Below are 14,953 nucleotides of genomic sequence, written 5' to 3'. Positions count from 1 at the left end.
ATCACGATTTTGTATAAACAGAAGGGGGAGAGATGCGACCTTAAAAACTGGAGACCCATCTCTCTCCTTAATGTGGACTACAAGATCCTGGCCAAGGTCTTAGCAACCAGACTGAAGGCGGTCATAGGAGGGATCATCGACCCTGACCAGACCTGTGGCATCCCAGGACGCCGGATCTCCGACAGCCTGGCACTCGTCAGAGACACGATCCATTACATCAAGGATCGCCGGGTCCGGGCTGCACTCGTGCGCCTGGACCAGGAGAAAGCCTTTGATCGTGTCTCTCATGAGTTCATGAATAGAGTACTGCGCAGGTTTGGGCTGGGGGAAGTGTTCTGCTCCTATGTAAACCTAATGTACCGTGATATCTGCAGCACTGTGTTGGTGAATGGCTGGAAAACTGAACCCTTCCTAGTCAGGTCAGGGGTCAGGCAAGGCTGCCCTCTCTCACCTCTCCTCTTTGTCTGTTGCATAGAACTCTTCGCCGAGTCCATCAGGCAGAACCGTGAGATCAGAGGGATCACCACACCAGGAACCAGAGGGAAAGAAGTAAAGTGCTCGATCTACATGGACGACGTCACCATCTTCTGCGCCGACCCCCATGCAGTGAGAGCACTCAAGTCCACCTGTGATGACTTCGGCAGAGCTTCAGGAGCCAAGATCAACTGCGGGAAGTCAGAGACTATGCTATTTGGGCAGTGGGATGTACCCTCAGACCCTCTTCCCTTCCCCATCAAATCAGGCCTCATTAAGATTCTAGGGGTCTGGTTTGGGGGAGAGGGTGCTGCCTTGAAAAGCTGGGATGAGAGACTGGCAAAAGTGAACCAGAAGTTCGGATTGTGGATCCTCAGAGACCTTACCATCGAAGGGAAAAAACTAGTGCTGCGGAACGAGATCCTCCCTGTTCTGCAGTACACGGCCCAGGCGTGGCCCCCTCTGATGGCTGTTTGCAGAGCCATCACAAGAGCAGTTTTTAACTTCATCTGGGGATCCAAGATGGACAGAGTGAAGCGCACCGTGATGTACAAAGAACCCCGCAAGGGAGGCAAGGGAGTTCCAGATATCCCCACCTGGCTTCGAGCCTTCTTTGTATGCAACGGAGTTCGCAGGACGCTAAGAGACAATGCAAACTGCTCTGCCGGGAACTCCATGTCCCGCTTTTTCCTCCTACCCATCTGGAGAGGGCTGGGCTGGGACAAGTGGGACAGCTCCATCCCTTACAACTGGAACACTCCTTGGTATTACCTTGATGTGAGAAAGTTTGTGAAGGAACACCATCTGGAAGGAGTCAAACCGGAACTGTGGTCCCCCAAGGTGATCTACAAACTAATCAGAGCACAGGACATTACAGAGTCTATTCCAGGGCTGCCAGCCGCCACAACAGAGACTGTATGGGAGAAGGTGGCATCCGGCAGGCTGACCAATAGACACAAAGACATGGCATGGATGGCCATCCAGGGAGGCCTCCCCCTAAGGACATTCATGCATGCGAGGGGGCTGTGCAGATACAGACATTGTCCGCAGTGTGTTGTGGAGGAGGAAACTTCTCTACACCTCTTCTGGCAGTGTAAATTTGCACAGGCTTTGCTGGGAGCCCTGGAAAGAGAACTCAGAGACTCAGTTGAGAGACAGCATCTGTCATATCACTCTATCCTGTATGGACTATTTCCCGGAACGCACACAGTGGGGGCAATTGAGGACGCATGGCGCCTACTGTGCTGCGTGAAGGATGCCCTATGGTTCACCAGGAATCGCTTGGTGTTGAGGAGGGAACAAGTCACTATCCGAGACTGCCGCAGGCTGGTCCACAGCCTGCTCAGAGACTATGACACCATGGACAACCTCGGTGAAGAAGAAGAGGACTGAGCCCTAGACCCCTCAGCCGCCCCCCCCCCCCCTCCGCCCCTTTCTTCTTCCAGAGACTTGACCCCAACCAACAAAACCCCTATTGGATAAAGAGTCGGAAAGCCCCCTCACCCCCCCCCCCCTTTTATTATTGTTGTTTTGGTGGGAAGGTATGGGTGCATTTAATGTATGTATGGTTGGCAGTTGGTACTTGGGCACTAATAAAGGTCTCAGCCCAAAGTGCCCAAAACTGACTGCTAGCAAGATATAAAGTATGTAAGAATGTATGACACTGCGCTTCGACGCAGATATGTTTTAAACTGTAAACTGTCTATTTCGAAATAAAGACTTTTTTGTTAAATCAAAAATCTGTTCTTATCAGTTTAATATCTGATACGTCCCCTATCTGGGGACCATATATTAAATGGATTTTTGGAACAGGGAGATGGAAGAAGAGCTTGCTCTGTCCACTCCACGCATTGACCTAGTATTGCAGTACCTCCAGGACCGGTGCACCTCTCTTATGCTGGTTAAAAAATAGATTGATTGATTGAACAAAAAATGCAAAAAGGAAAAGCAAGCCACTGGACTCTCACTTGGCGAGAACGAAGGCAAATTTGTTCTCCTTCCTTCCCTGCTTTTTTCTCTGTTCTGTCTAAGTGCGAGCTCTGCCTCCCCCTGTCTGCGGCATGGCATGCCTGAATGAAGCCTGGACGGAACGGACCAAAAACATTACATTCCTTGAATTATGGACACTTGTAGCAATGTTTGTTAACTGTTATTGTTTCGTTTGGATTGATCGCTAGTCTGATTGTTATTATCTATCATGTGCTGTGCACGATTCAATTCTGTTCACCATATCCCATGTATTTATTCATTGTTATCATGTAAATCTGTGTAATCACTTCATGGAATAAAAGTGTCCAGTACATATATCCATTGTGAAGAAGTCAGAGTATGTATTGCTGGCTGGCTGGCTGGCTGGCTGGCTGGCAGCGTGCATTATCAGTGTTGGAAAAGTGGGCGGGATTAATTATGCAAATTTGCTGCAGCCTGCTGGTCTTTGCAATGACAGCACATTATTTATTATTGTTGTTTTGGTGGGAAGGTATGGGTGCATTTAATGTTTGTATGGTTGGCAGTTGGTACTTGGGCACTAATAAAGGTCTCAGCCCAAAGTGCCCAGAACTGACTGCTAGCAAGATATAAAGTATGTAAGAATGTCTGACACTGCGCTTCGACGCAGATATGTTTTAAACTGTAAACTGTTTATTTCGAAATAAAGACTTTTTTGTTAAATCAAAAATCTGTTCTTATCAGTTTAATATCTGATACGTCCCCTATCTGGGGACCATATATTAAATGGATTTTTGGAACAGGGAGATGGAAGAAGAGCTTGCTCTGTCCACTCCACGCATTGACCTGGTATTGCAGTACCTCCAGGACCGGTGCACCTCTCTTATGCTGGTTAAAAAATAGATGGAACAAACAAACAAAAAACAAATGCAAAAGGGAAAAGAAAAAAAAGCAAGCCACTGGACTCTCACTTGGTGTGTGAGAACGAAGGCAAACTTGTTCTCCTTCCTTCCTTCCCTGCTTTTTTCTCTGTTCTGTCTAAGTGCGAGCTCTGCCTCCCCCTGTCTGCGGCATGGCATGCCTGAATGAAGCCTGGACGGAACGGACCAAAAACATTACATTCCTTGAATTATGGACACTTGTAGCAATGTTTTTTTAACTGTTATTGTTTCGTTTGGATTGATCGCTAGTCTGATTGTTATTCTCTATCATGTGCTGTGCACGATTCAATTCTGTTCACCTGATCCCATGTATTTATTTAATCATTGTTATCCTGTAAATCTGTGTAATCACTTCATGGAATAAAAGTGTCCAGTACATATCCATTGTGAAGAAGTCAGAGTATGTATTGCTGTATTGCTGGCTGGCTGGCTGGCTGGCTGGCTGGCAGCGTGCATTATCAGTGTTGGAAAAGTGGGCGGGATTAATTATGCAAATTTGCTGCAGCCTGCAGCATGCTGGTCTTTGCAATGACAGCACAAACGTTTTGGAGGGAAATCTGAGCAACATCTAGGTTATCAATCAATTAAAGGTTTAATTAATTGCATTATTGAATGATTGCGAGCAATCAGCAGGTGGTGCTTAATTGCTTGCTCTATCTACCCTACTTGCAGCTGAAGAGGAACAGACCAGGTGATCCAGCAACCTCGTTAGGCACCTTATCAGCGGTAGCAGCTGAGCAGGAGAGACAGAGGTGCAAGGTATGTCTGGAGGGGAGGAGGGAGGAATGGACAAGATTAAGAAGGGGAGCTGGGTTTCAAGGGTTTAGAGGTTGTTTGCTGCTCTGGTGACTTTGTCTCTGTTGCTATTTGTAGCCAGCTTACACCTAGATGAGGAAAAGGCGGCACTGTGCCCAAGGCTCACCGCAAGCTGAACAAGCGCCGGCGAACGGCAGGTGAGTAGCTGGGCGCCCATTCTGGTTATCGCTTCTCGGCCTTTTGGCTAAGATCAAGTGTAACAGCTGGTCTGGTCAGAAGGTCCTGGTGTGTAGAGACGCTAGTCCCTCGGCCTTCCGGCTGTGTCTTCCTTTGGGAGGCGCAGTCCGGTTGCTGCTATTGGGGGACGACCTGATCTGCCACTAGGAACGAGGAGGGATCCAGGATGGAGAGAATAGCGCCCTCTTATCCACGTACTGTGCGGTTGTACGTTGCTGAAGAAAAGAAAAGGTCCGTGAGTTTGCATACAGTCCAGAAGGAGATATTGGAAGGTTTATTGAAGGTCCCCAGGGAGTGGTTGTTTTGCATCCAAGATTTCCCGGCGAGGGGAATGTACGACGTCACGTTTATGACTCAAGAACAACTGGCTACGGTGATGGAACGTGAAAGACAGAAGGCGACAGATTTCCTGCTGGAAGGTATTACTTTTGTACCGCACGTTTCAATGTCTAGACTACCCCTAATTGTACATATGTTTAACCCCTTTGTTAGCGACGAAGAAATTACGGCCTTCTTGAATCGGTATTGCTCGTCCGTTTCCAAGCCCTTCAAACAAGTGAACATGTTTGGTGTATACAACGGCAAACGTAAGTTTTTTTTGTCGTCTTAAAGGCAGATGCAACTGGTATAAATGGGTTAGTACACCCGCCCCAAAACTTCTCAATCGGAGGTAATAGGGGTTACTTATTTTATCCCGGTCAGCCCAGGTACTGCCGAAATTGTTTTCAATTTGGACATACTAGCGACGAATGCGAAAAGGGCCAGTGTTGTAGAAATTGCTTCAGTGAAGGCCACACAGCGTCAGAATGTGCTGAAAAGAAGCGTTGTGACCTGTGTGGTTCTGAGAGGCATATGGCCAGGTCATGTCCAAATGTACAGCATGATTTTTCATGGGTGAAGGTTTCTGAGAGCACGGTGGTGGGTGAAAATGAGGAAAAGAAAATAGCTGGAGAGAAAGTCAGGATTCCTTTCATTCCCACATTTGGTACTGTTTTGAAATCAAAGGAGGAGCATGAAGCTCGTCATGCTCAGATTATGGCTGAGGACCTGGCAAAAAAGAAAGCCAGTGATGAGTCGGTGTTAGTTTCTGAGAGTATGGTTGAAGGTGAGTCGATGGAGGTGGAAAAAGTGGTGGAAAATGTGGTGGCTGGTCCTTCGACTGTAGATTCGGAAAGTGAGGAACAGGAAAAAACGGTTCATGCTGCAAAAAAGGTGCGTAGGAGGAGCCGTAAATTATCTAAGGAATTCCAGAAGGTGCTGAGGGAGGTGTCTCCAGGAAGGGTGTCCGGCTCTGAGGGTGATACTTCTAGTTCTGCAGCACCTTTGTTTGACACGAGGGACGTGTCGAGACTGGTTGGGATTTCGGGATACTCTCAAAGCTCTGAAAAGTTTGTTGATACGGACAGTGGCACGTGAAGTGTGATGAGGTTTTTCCCCTCTGATTCATGTTTATTTTCTGCTCACTAAATGTGAGAAGTATTTTTGCAGCAAAACGGAGAGTTTTGATTTTTGAGTATTTAAAAGGAGAACCTTTTGTTGTCTGCAGGAATGTTGTTTGAAGGAGGTGCCGCAGTCATATTCCTGGAATTTAGGACCAATAGTTTTTTCTTGTGGTGATGGGAAAAACGTAGGGGTTGCGATTCTATTTAAGGGGTGGGAATTTGAAATAATTGATGTAATTGAAATAGTGTCAGGGAGGGTGTTGTTGGTTAATGTTTTGTTTAGGGGCACAAGGTTTAGGATTTTTAATATGTATGCACCGGTTAATAGGAATGAAAGGGTGGATGTGTTTGAGTGTCCGAGTATGTATTTGCCGGGAAGGGAGTTCACTTTTCTTATGGGGGATTTTAATTGTATTATACGGAGGGAGGACAGGGTGGGTAATAGTGACGACTGTAAATTGGACAGATCAGGTAGGATGTTGGGTAATTTGATTAGGGATTTTGATTACATTGATATGGTGAAAGTCACAGGAGATAAAGAGGTGTATACGTATTTTAGTGATAAGGGGACTGTGAAATCACGAATTGATTATTGTTTTGTTTCACAGGGTGTTATGGTAGAATGTCTTCTTATGCACAAAGTCCCGTTTTCTGACCATGTGATGTTGGAAGGAAGAGTTCGTATGGAGGTGCGCATGGAATATGGAAAAGGCTGTTGGAAGATGAATGTGAGTATGTTAGAAGATGAAGAAATAAAAGAATTATTTGGTGATGTATAAGAGGTGGAGAGAAAGTAAAAATGAGTTTGCATGTATACTTGATTGGTGGGAATGGGTGAAAGAAAAAACAAAGGAATTTTTTATTCGTAAAGGCAGAGCGAAAGCTAAGAGAGAGAGAGAATGTTTTGAGGGTATTAGGAAAAGGATTGATTATTTATGTAAGTTGAGAGAGTTGGGGTGGGAAGTGAATGAGGAGCTAGAGACAGCAAGGGAAGAAAGGAAGAAATGTTTGGATGAAAAAGGAAGGAAGATTGTATTTGCTGCGAGGATGAATGTTTTTGATAAAGATGAAAAGTGTACGAGGTTTTTTTTCAAGAAGGTGTATAAAGGAAAGCAAGGTATGGGTGGTATTTTGAATGAGGATGGGGTTTTGTTAACGGGAAAAGATCTAATGTTAAATGAAGTTAAAGGTTTTTATGAAAAGTTATACACTGATAGGGAAAGGGATGTGAGTTTGGAGAATGATTTGTTGGAAAAAGTTGAGAGAGGTGTGAGAAAGGAGGATGAATATAGCCTGGTAAGAGTGATAGATAAGAATGAACTACGTAGTACGATTGATAATTTTAAACTAAATAAAATGCCTGGATGTGATGGGTTGCCAATTGAATTTTATAGGTTGTTTTGGGAAGTGATTGGAGATGATTTCTTGGATGTATGTAAAATGGTTTTATGTAAGGGAGAATTGACTGAATCAATGAAGAGAGGTGTGATTGTTTTAATTTTTAAAAAAGGTGATAAACAAGATTTGAAAAATTGGAGACCAATAACTTTACTTAATTCGGATTATAAAATTTTAGCCAAAATTATTGCAAACAGGATGAAAGATGTGATTGGAGATATGATTGGTGAAGAGCAAGTATGTGCAGTACCTGGGAGACAAATTGCGGAGAATTTGATATGTTTGAGAGATGTGTTGTGGGATTGTATGGAAAGAAAGCAAGGAGTAGCGATTGCGACGATTGATTTTGAAAAGGCGTATGATAGGGTAGCGCATGGTTTTATGTTTAAAGTTTTGGATAGAATGGGAATACCTAGTAAATTATTAAATTGGATAAAATGTATGTATGCAAATATTAGTAGTGTGGTACAAGTGAATGGTTGGTGGACTGATGTGTTTAAAGTAGGCTCTGGGGTGAGGCAGGGGTGTCCCCTGTCTCCAATTCTTTTTATTTGTGTGATAGAACCATTGTTGAAGAGTATAAGGAAGGATAAATTGGTGAGAGGTGTGGAAATCCCAGGTAGTGGTGCGAGAAGTTTGAAAGTGTTGGGTTATATGGATGACGTGACTGTTGTTTGCAAGAATCTAGCGGGTTTAAGGAGAATTAAATTATTAGTTGAATTGTTTTGTTTGGCGAGTGGTTTTAAAGTGAATTGGGATAAATGTGCATGTAAGGCCTTTGGTGACTGGAGAGAGATTGAATTATGTGGGTGGCCAGTGGTGACGGATGGGATTGAAGTATTAGGGGTGAGTTTTGATGAGGAATTAAAAGGAAAACAGAGTTGGGTAAAGGTTGTGAATAGAGTGAATCAGAAGATTGGATTTTGGAATGAAAGGATTTTATCAATGGAGGGAAAGATTTTAATTATTAAAGTAGTTTTAATTCCTATTATGTTGTATCTTAATTTTATTTTTCCTATAGACCATAAAAGACTACGGAAGTTAGTTAGGATTATGTTTTTGTTTTTTTGGGGTGGAAGGATGGAGAGGTTGTGCAGAGAAAAAGTTATGAAAAAGAGAGAGAATGGAGGTATGGGTATGCCAGATCTGGAGCAATTTTTGTTAGTGCATTATGTTAGAATGTGTGTGAAAATTAGTTTACAAGAAAATATGATAGGATGTATGTTAAAATATGAGGCAGGAATGATTCTGAGAAAGTATGGTTTACATGAATTAGATCGAATGAAACCTTATTGTTTTAATATACCTTGGTTTTATAGGAAGATTGAGGTATGTGTGAAAAAGTATGACTTAGTGAATGTGTCAAAAGATGAATGGTGTGAGAAAAAAAGAGTGTTTAAACTAATACGAGGTAAAGAAGAAATGTTGGGAATTGTTGGTTTGAGTATGGATCAGAGCAAAGAAGTTTGGAAAAGAATGAATGGTATTGAGGTGGTAAATAGACAGAGAGATATAGCGTGGATGGCAGTACATAATGTCTTACCTACGAGAGAATTTTTACATGGAAGGAGTTTAGCGAGAGTTGAAATGTGTCCGAGGGTTGGGTGTGGATGTTGTGAAAATGTGGTTCATATGTTTTGGAATTGTTGTTTTGTGAGGGATGTTTTGAAGAAATTGTTGAAGATGTTTGTTTGTTTGAGTGGTGTACAAGTTTTTACGTTTGAAGTTTTATTATATGGAGTGTGTAAAATTGATAAAGAAAGAGAGAGAGTGTTATGGTTGATGATGTGTTGTGTAAAATAAGTATTATGGGATGTGAGGAATTTGTTAGTATTTAAGAATGATAGTATAGGAGTTGATGGATGTTTGAGAATGATTCGAGGGAAAATGTATTTGTATTATTTATTGGATGTAAGGAAAAAAGGTGAGTTAGATGCGGAAGGGTTTTGGAAGACAAAAAAATTGAAAAAATGGTGTGCATAGGAATGATGGGTGGTGGGTAGAGTTTGTAGCTTGGTTGTTGTTATTTTTGAAAAAAAAAAGAAAAAAGAAAAAGGAAAAAGGAAAGAGAAAAAAAAAGGGTTATGCTGTATTTTTGTTAATGTATGTTTTGTTTTATTCAGGAAACGAAGACATGCAAAATTGGTGGGTTGAGGGCTAATAAGATGAATTGGTGGGTATTGGTGTTATTGGGTGGTGGATTGTGTGGCGTTTTTTTAGGGTATGTTTTGAATTACTGTATATATACTGTGTGTTTTCTTTAAAAAAAAAAAAAATGGGGTAAGTATGAATGGTAGGATGATTGGTTTAGGATTTCTAATTTTGATGTGTTTTTGAAGTGGGTGGTTTGCCGTGGGTTGTGGGGAAGGTGATGGGAATTGTTGTTTTTTTGTGTGTTGTGATTATTAAAATATTTTATTGAAAAGAATCATAAGGATGTTACCTGAGAGATTCCTTGAATGTCATCTGGAGGAAATGCTCTGTGACTGAGTGGTTCAAGAAAAAAAAAAAGAAAAAAAAAGAAAAAAAAAAAAAAAAAATCTGTTCTTATCTTTGTTGCAGTGTCTGCTGGACCTGCAACTCTGTGGATGGGACGTGGGTGAGGAGCTGGAGGAAACCAAGGAGGGTCTGAAAAGACACTTTGAGGAAGAAGCCAGGCAAATCATCTTTCGTTCCAAAGTGGAGAATCTTGAGAAGGGGGAGAAGTGCAACTCCTTCTTCTTTAGGAAACTCCACTCTGGCCACACACCCCTGTCTGAGTTACGTGATGGTAATGGTGATATGCAACAGGGGAAAGAGAGGGTCACGAAGGTAGTAACGGACTACTACAAGGACCTCTACTCCCCTAAGCATATGTGCAGTGATGCCGCCGAGAGATTCCTCTCGGGTATCACGAGGACGGTAGACCCAACAGGGAAAGCCGTGCTAGACGGCCCCCTGACTCTGGGGGAGCTGCACGTTGCGGCCAGATCCTTTAGACCAGGAAGGACCCCGGGCAGTGACGGTCTCCCAGCCGAGTTATACGTAACGCTGTGGGACCTCATTGGACCGGACCTGCTGGCCCTGTATGAGGAGATGGCAGAGACGGGCAGCCTACCACCCACTCTCAGGGAAGGTATGATCACGATTTTGTATAAACAGAAGGGGGGGAGATGCGACCTTAAAAACTGGAGACCCATCTCTCTCCTTAATGTGGACTACAAGATCCTGGCCAAGGTCTTAGCAACCAGACTGAAGGCGGTCATAGGAGGGATCATCGACCCTGACCAGACCTGTGGCATCCCAGGACGCCGGATCTCCGACAGCCTGGCACTCGTCAGAGACACGATCCATTACATCAAGGATCGCCGGGTCCGGGCTGCACTCGTGCGCCTGGACCAGGAGAAAGCCTTTGATCGTGTCTCTCATGAGTTCATGAATAGAGTACTGCGCAGGTTTGGGCTGGGGGAAGTGTTCTGCTCCTATGTAAACCTAATGTACCGTGATATCTGCAGCACTGTGTTGGTGAATGGCTGGAAAACTGAACCCTTCCTAGTCAGGTCAGGGGTCAGGCAAGGCTGCCCTCTCTCACCTCTCCTCTTTGTCTGTTGCATAGAACTCTTCGCCGAGTCCATCAGGCAGAACCGTGAGATCAGAGGGATCACCACACCAGGAACCAGAGGGAAAGAAGTAAAGTGCTCGATCTACATGGACGACGTCACCATCTTCTGCGCCGACCCCCATGCAGTGAGAGCACTCAAGTCCACCTGTGATGACTTCGGCAGAGCTTCAGGAGCCAAGATCAACTGCGGGAAGTCAGAGACTATGCTATTTGGGCAGTGGGATGTACCCTCAGACCCTCTTCCCTTCCCCATCAAATCAGGCCTCATTAAGATTCTAGGGGTCTGGTTTGGGGGAGAGGGTGCTGCCTTGAAAAGCTGGGACGAGAGACTGGCAAAAGTGAACCAGAAGTTCGGATTGTGGATCCTCAGAGACCTTACCATCGAAGGGAAAAAACTAGTGCTGCGGAACGAGATCCTCCCTGTTCTGCAGTACACGGCCCAGGCGTGGCCCCCTCTGATGGCTGTTTGCAGAGCCATCACAAGAGCAGTTTTTAACTTCATCTGGGGATCCAAGATGGACAGAGTGAAGCGCACCGTGATGTACAAAGAACCCCGCAAGGGAGGCAAGGGAGTTCCAGATATCCCCACCTGGCTTCGAGCCTTCTTTGTATGCAACGGAGTTCGCAGGACGCTAAGAGACAATGCAAACTGCTCTGCCGGGAACTCCATGTCCCGCTTTTTCCTCCTACCCATCTGGAGAGGGCTGGGCTGGGACAAGTGGGACAGCTCCATCCCTTACAACTGGAACACTCCTTGGTATTACCTTGATGTGAGAAAGTTTGTGAAGGAACACCATCTGGAAGGAGTCAAACCGGAACTGTGGTCCCCCAAGGTGATCTACAAACTAATCAGAGCACAGGACATTACAGAGTCTATTCCAGGGCTGCCAGCCGCCACAACAGAGACTGTATGGGAGAAGGTGGCATCCGGCAGGCTGACCAATAGACACAAAGACATGGCATGGATGGCCATCCAGGGAGGCCTCCCCCTAAGGACATTCATGCATGCGAGGGGGCTGTGCAGATACAGACATTGTCCGCAGTGTGTTGTGGAGGAGGAAACTTCTCTACACCTCTTCTGGCAGTGTAAATTTGCACAGGCTTTGCTGGGAGCCCTGGAAAGAGAACTCAGAGACTCAGTTGAGAGACAGCATCTGTCATATCACTCTATCCTGTATGGACTATTTCCCGGAACGCACACAGTGGGGGCAATTGAGGACGCATGGCGCCTACTGTGCTGCGTGAAGGATGCCCTATGGTTCGCCAGGAATCGCTTGGTGTTGAGGAGGGAACAAGTCACTATCCGAGACTGCCGCAGGCTGGTCCACAGCCTGCTCAGAGACTATGACACCATGGACAACCTCGGTGAAGAAGAAGAGGACTGAGCCCTAGACCCCTCAGCCGCCCCCCCCCCTCCGCCCCTTTCTTCTTCCAGAGACTTGACCCCAACCAACAAAACCCCTATTGGATAAAGAGTCGGAAAGCCCCCTCACCTCCCCTCCCCCTTTTATTTATTATTGTTGTTTTGGTGGGAAGGTATGGGTGCATTTAATGTATGTATGGTTGGCAGTTGGTACTTGGGCACTAATAAAGGTCTCAGCCCAAAGTGCCCAAAACTGACTGCTAGCAAGATATAAAGTATGTAAGAATGTATGACACTGCGCTTCGACGCAGATATGTTTTAAACTGTAACCTGTCTATTTTGAAATAAAGACTTTTTTGTTAAATCAAAAAATCTGTTCTTATCAGTTTAATATCTGATACGTCCCCTATCTGGGGACCATATATTAAATGGATTTTTGGAACAGGGAGATGGAAGAAGAGCTTGCTCTGTCCACTCCACGCATTGACCTGGTATTGCAGTACCTCCAGGACCGGTGCACCTCTCTTATGCTGGTTAAAAAATAGATTGATTGATTGAACAAAAAATGCAAAAAGGAAAAGCAAGCCACTGGACTCTCACTTGGCGAGAACGAAGGCAAACTTGTTCTCCTTCCTTCCCTGCTTTTTTCTCTGTTCTGTCTAAGTGCGAGCTCTGCCTCCCCCTGTCTGCGGCATGGCATGCCTGAATGAAGCCTGGACGGAACGGACCAAAAACATGACATTCCTTGAATTATGGACACTTGTAGCAATGTTTGTTAACTGTTATTGTTTCGTTTGGATTGATCGCTAGTCTGATTGTTATTATCTATCATGTGCTGTGCACGATTCAATTCTGTTCACCTGATCCCATGTATTTATTCATTGTTATCATGTAAATCTGTGTAATCACTTCATGGAATAAAAGTGTCCAGTACATATATCCATTGTGAAGAAGTCAGAGTATGTATTGCTGGCTGGCTGGCAGCGTGCATTATCAGTGTTGGAAAAGTGGGCGGGATTAATTATGCAAATTTGCTGCAGCCTGCAGCCTGCTGGTCTTTGCAATGACAGCACAAACGTTTTGGAGGGAAATCTGAGCAACATCTAGGTTATCAATCAATTAAAGGTTTAATTAATTGCATTATTGAGTGATTGCGAGCAATCAGCAGGTGGTGCTTAATTGCTTGCTCTATCTACCCTACTTGCAGCTGAAGAGGAACAGACCAGGTGATCCAGCAACCTCGTTAGGCACCTTATCAGCGGTAGCAGCTGAGCAGGAGAGACAGAGGTGCAAGGTATGTCTGGAGGGGAGGGAGGAATGGACAAGATTAAGAAGGGGAGCTGGGTTTCAAGGGTTTAGAGGTTGTTTGCTGCTGTGGTGACTTTGTCTCTGTTGCTATTTGTAGCCAGCTTACACCTAGATGAGGAAAAGGCGGCAGCACTGTGGCCAAGGCTCACCGCAAGCTGAACAAGCGCCGGCGAACGGCAGGTGAGTAGCTGGGCGCCCATTCTGGTTATCGCTTCTCGGCCTTTTGGCTAAGATCAAGTGTAAAAGCTGGTCTAGTCAGGAGGTCCCAGAGGATCGGCAACGCTAGCCCCTCGGCCTTCCGGACGGTGTTCTCCCAGTGGGGACACGGTCTGGATGCTGCTATTGGGGGGCGATCCGCGCTGACTCTGGGAACGGGAAGCGACCAACGATGGAGAGAGGAGGTCCGTCTTTTCCTAAAACCATCCGTATTTATGTTGCGGCTGAGAAGAGGATATCGGTTGGTTTATGTATGATACAGAGGGAGATCTTGGAGAATTTATTGAAAGTGCCGAGAGAGTGGATGTTCTGCGTCCAGGATTTTCAAACGAGAGGTATTTACGATATTACTTTTACTGAACAAGATCACGTTACTACGGTGATGGAACGGATGAAGGTAAAGGAAGATGAGAAAATATTGGAAGGCATTACGTTTGTACCATTTGTGCCAGTTTCCAGAATTCCTTTATGTGTACATATGTACAACCCGTTTGTCTCGGACGAGGAAATAATGATTTTCTTGAGTAGGTATTGTTCTTCAGTGTCGAAACCAGTGAAACTGATCAATGCTTATGGGGTGTATAACGGGAAGCGAAAATTCTTTGTCATGCTACGTCAAGATACCTCAGAGGTAAGTGGTTTGAAACACCCTCCTCAGAATTTCTCAATCGGGGGGAACAGGGGATACCTGTTCTACCCTGGACAGCCAAAGTTCTGTCGTAATTGCTACCAGTTTGGTCACGTGAGTGTTGAATGTTCAAAGGGTATGTGCTGCAGGAACTGCTTCGGGGAGGGACATACTGCTGCAGATTGCGCTGAAAGGCGCAAATGTGACCTGTGTGGGTCGGAGCGTCATATGGCAAAGTTCTGCCCGAATTTGCAGCAGGGTCCCCCTCCGGCGGTGACTGTAGCGGGGCCTGAACAAACAGAAACTGTTGAAGTTCCTGTGGAAAGAAAAACTGTACAGAAGACTAGGTTGTCTTTTATTCCGACTTTCGGTACACAACTGAGAACCCAGCATGAGCATGAAGAGAGGCATGCAAGTATTATGGCTGCGGAATTATTGAAAAAGGCTGATAAGAAGGAGTCACTTGAAGTAGTTCCAGAGACAGAGGTAAGGAGTACAGAGCCAGAAGTCATGGAAGCTGAAATGGCAGGTCCTTCAAATTTAATGGAAGTAGGGGCTAGTGAGCCCAAAAAAATAGTTCCAGCGGCAAAAAAGCAAAATAGGAAAGGTAAGGAGTTGGATCCTGTTGACTTTCAGAAGATT

The 14,953-nt window shown here is 45.0% G+C and overlaps 3 pseudogenes; all 3 read left to right on the top strand.

The window, feature by feature from the left end:
- The first annotated feature begins 2,190 nt into the window (after positions 1-2,190).
- On the top strand, positions 2,191-2,366 carry LOC134584158 (U2 spliceosomal RNA; annotated as a pseudogene).
- A 762-nt stretch (positions 2,367-3,128) lies between these two features.
- LOC134584148 (U2 spliceosomal RNA) lies at positions 3,129-3,304 on the top strand (annotated as a pseudogene).
- A 9,203-nt stretch (positions 3,305-12,507) lies between these two features.
- On the top strand, positions 12,508-12,684 carry LOC134584145 (U2 spliceosomal RNA; annotated as a pseudogene).
- Positions 12,685-14,953: the final 2,269 nt, after the last annotated feature.

The sequence above is a fragment of the Pelobates fuscus genome, chromosome 13 (genome assembly GCF_036172605.1).
Source record: "Pelobates fuscus isolate aPelFus1 chromosome 13, aPelFus1.pri, whole genome shotgun sequence".
Taxonomy (NCBI): Eukaryota; Metazoa; Chordata; class Amphibia; order Anura; family Pelobatidae; genus Pelobates; species Pelobates fuscus.
This window is presented reverse-complemented; position numbering and strand designations above follow the sequence as displayed.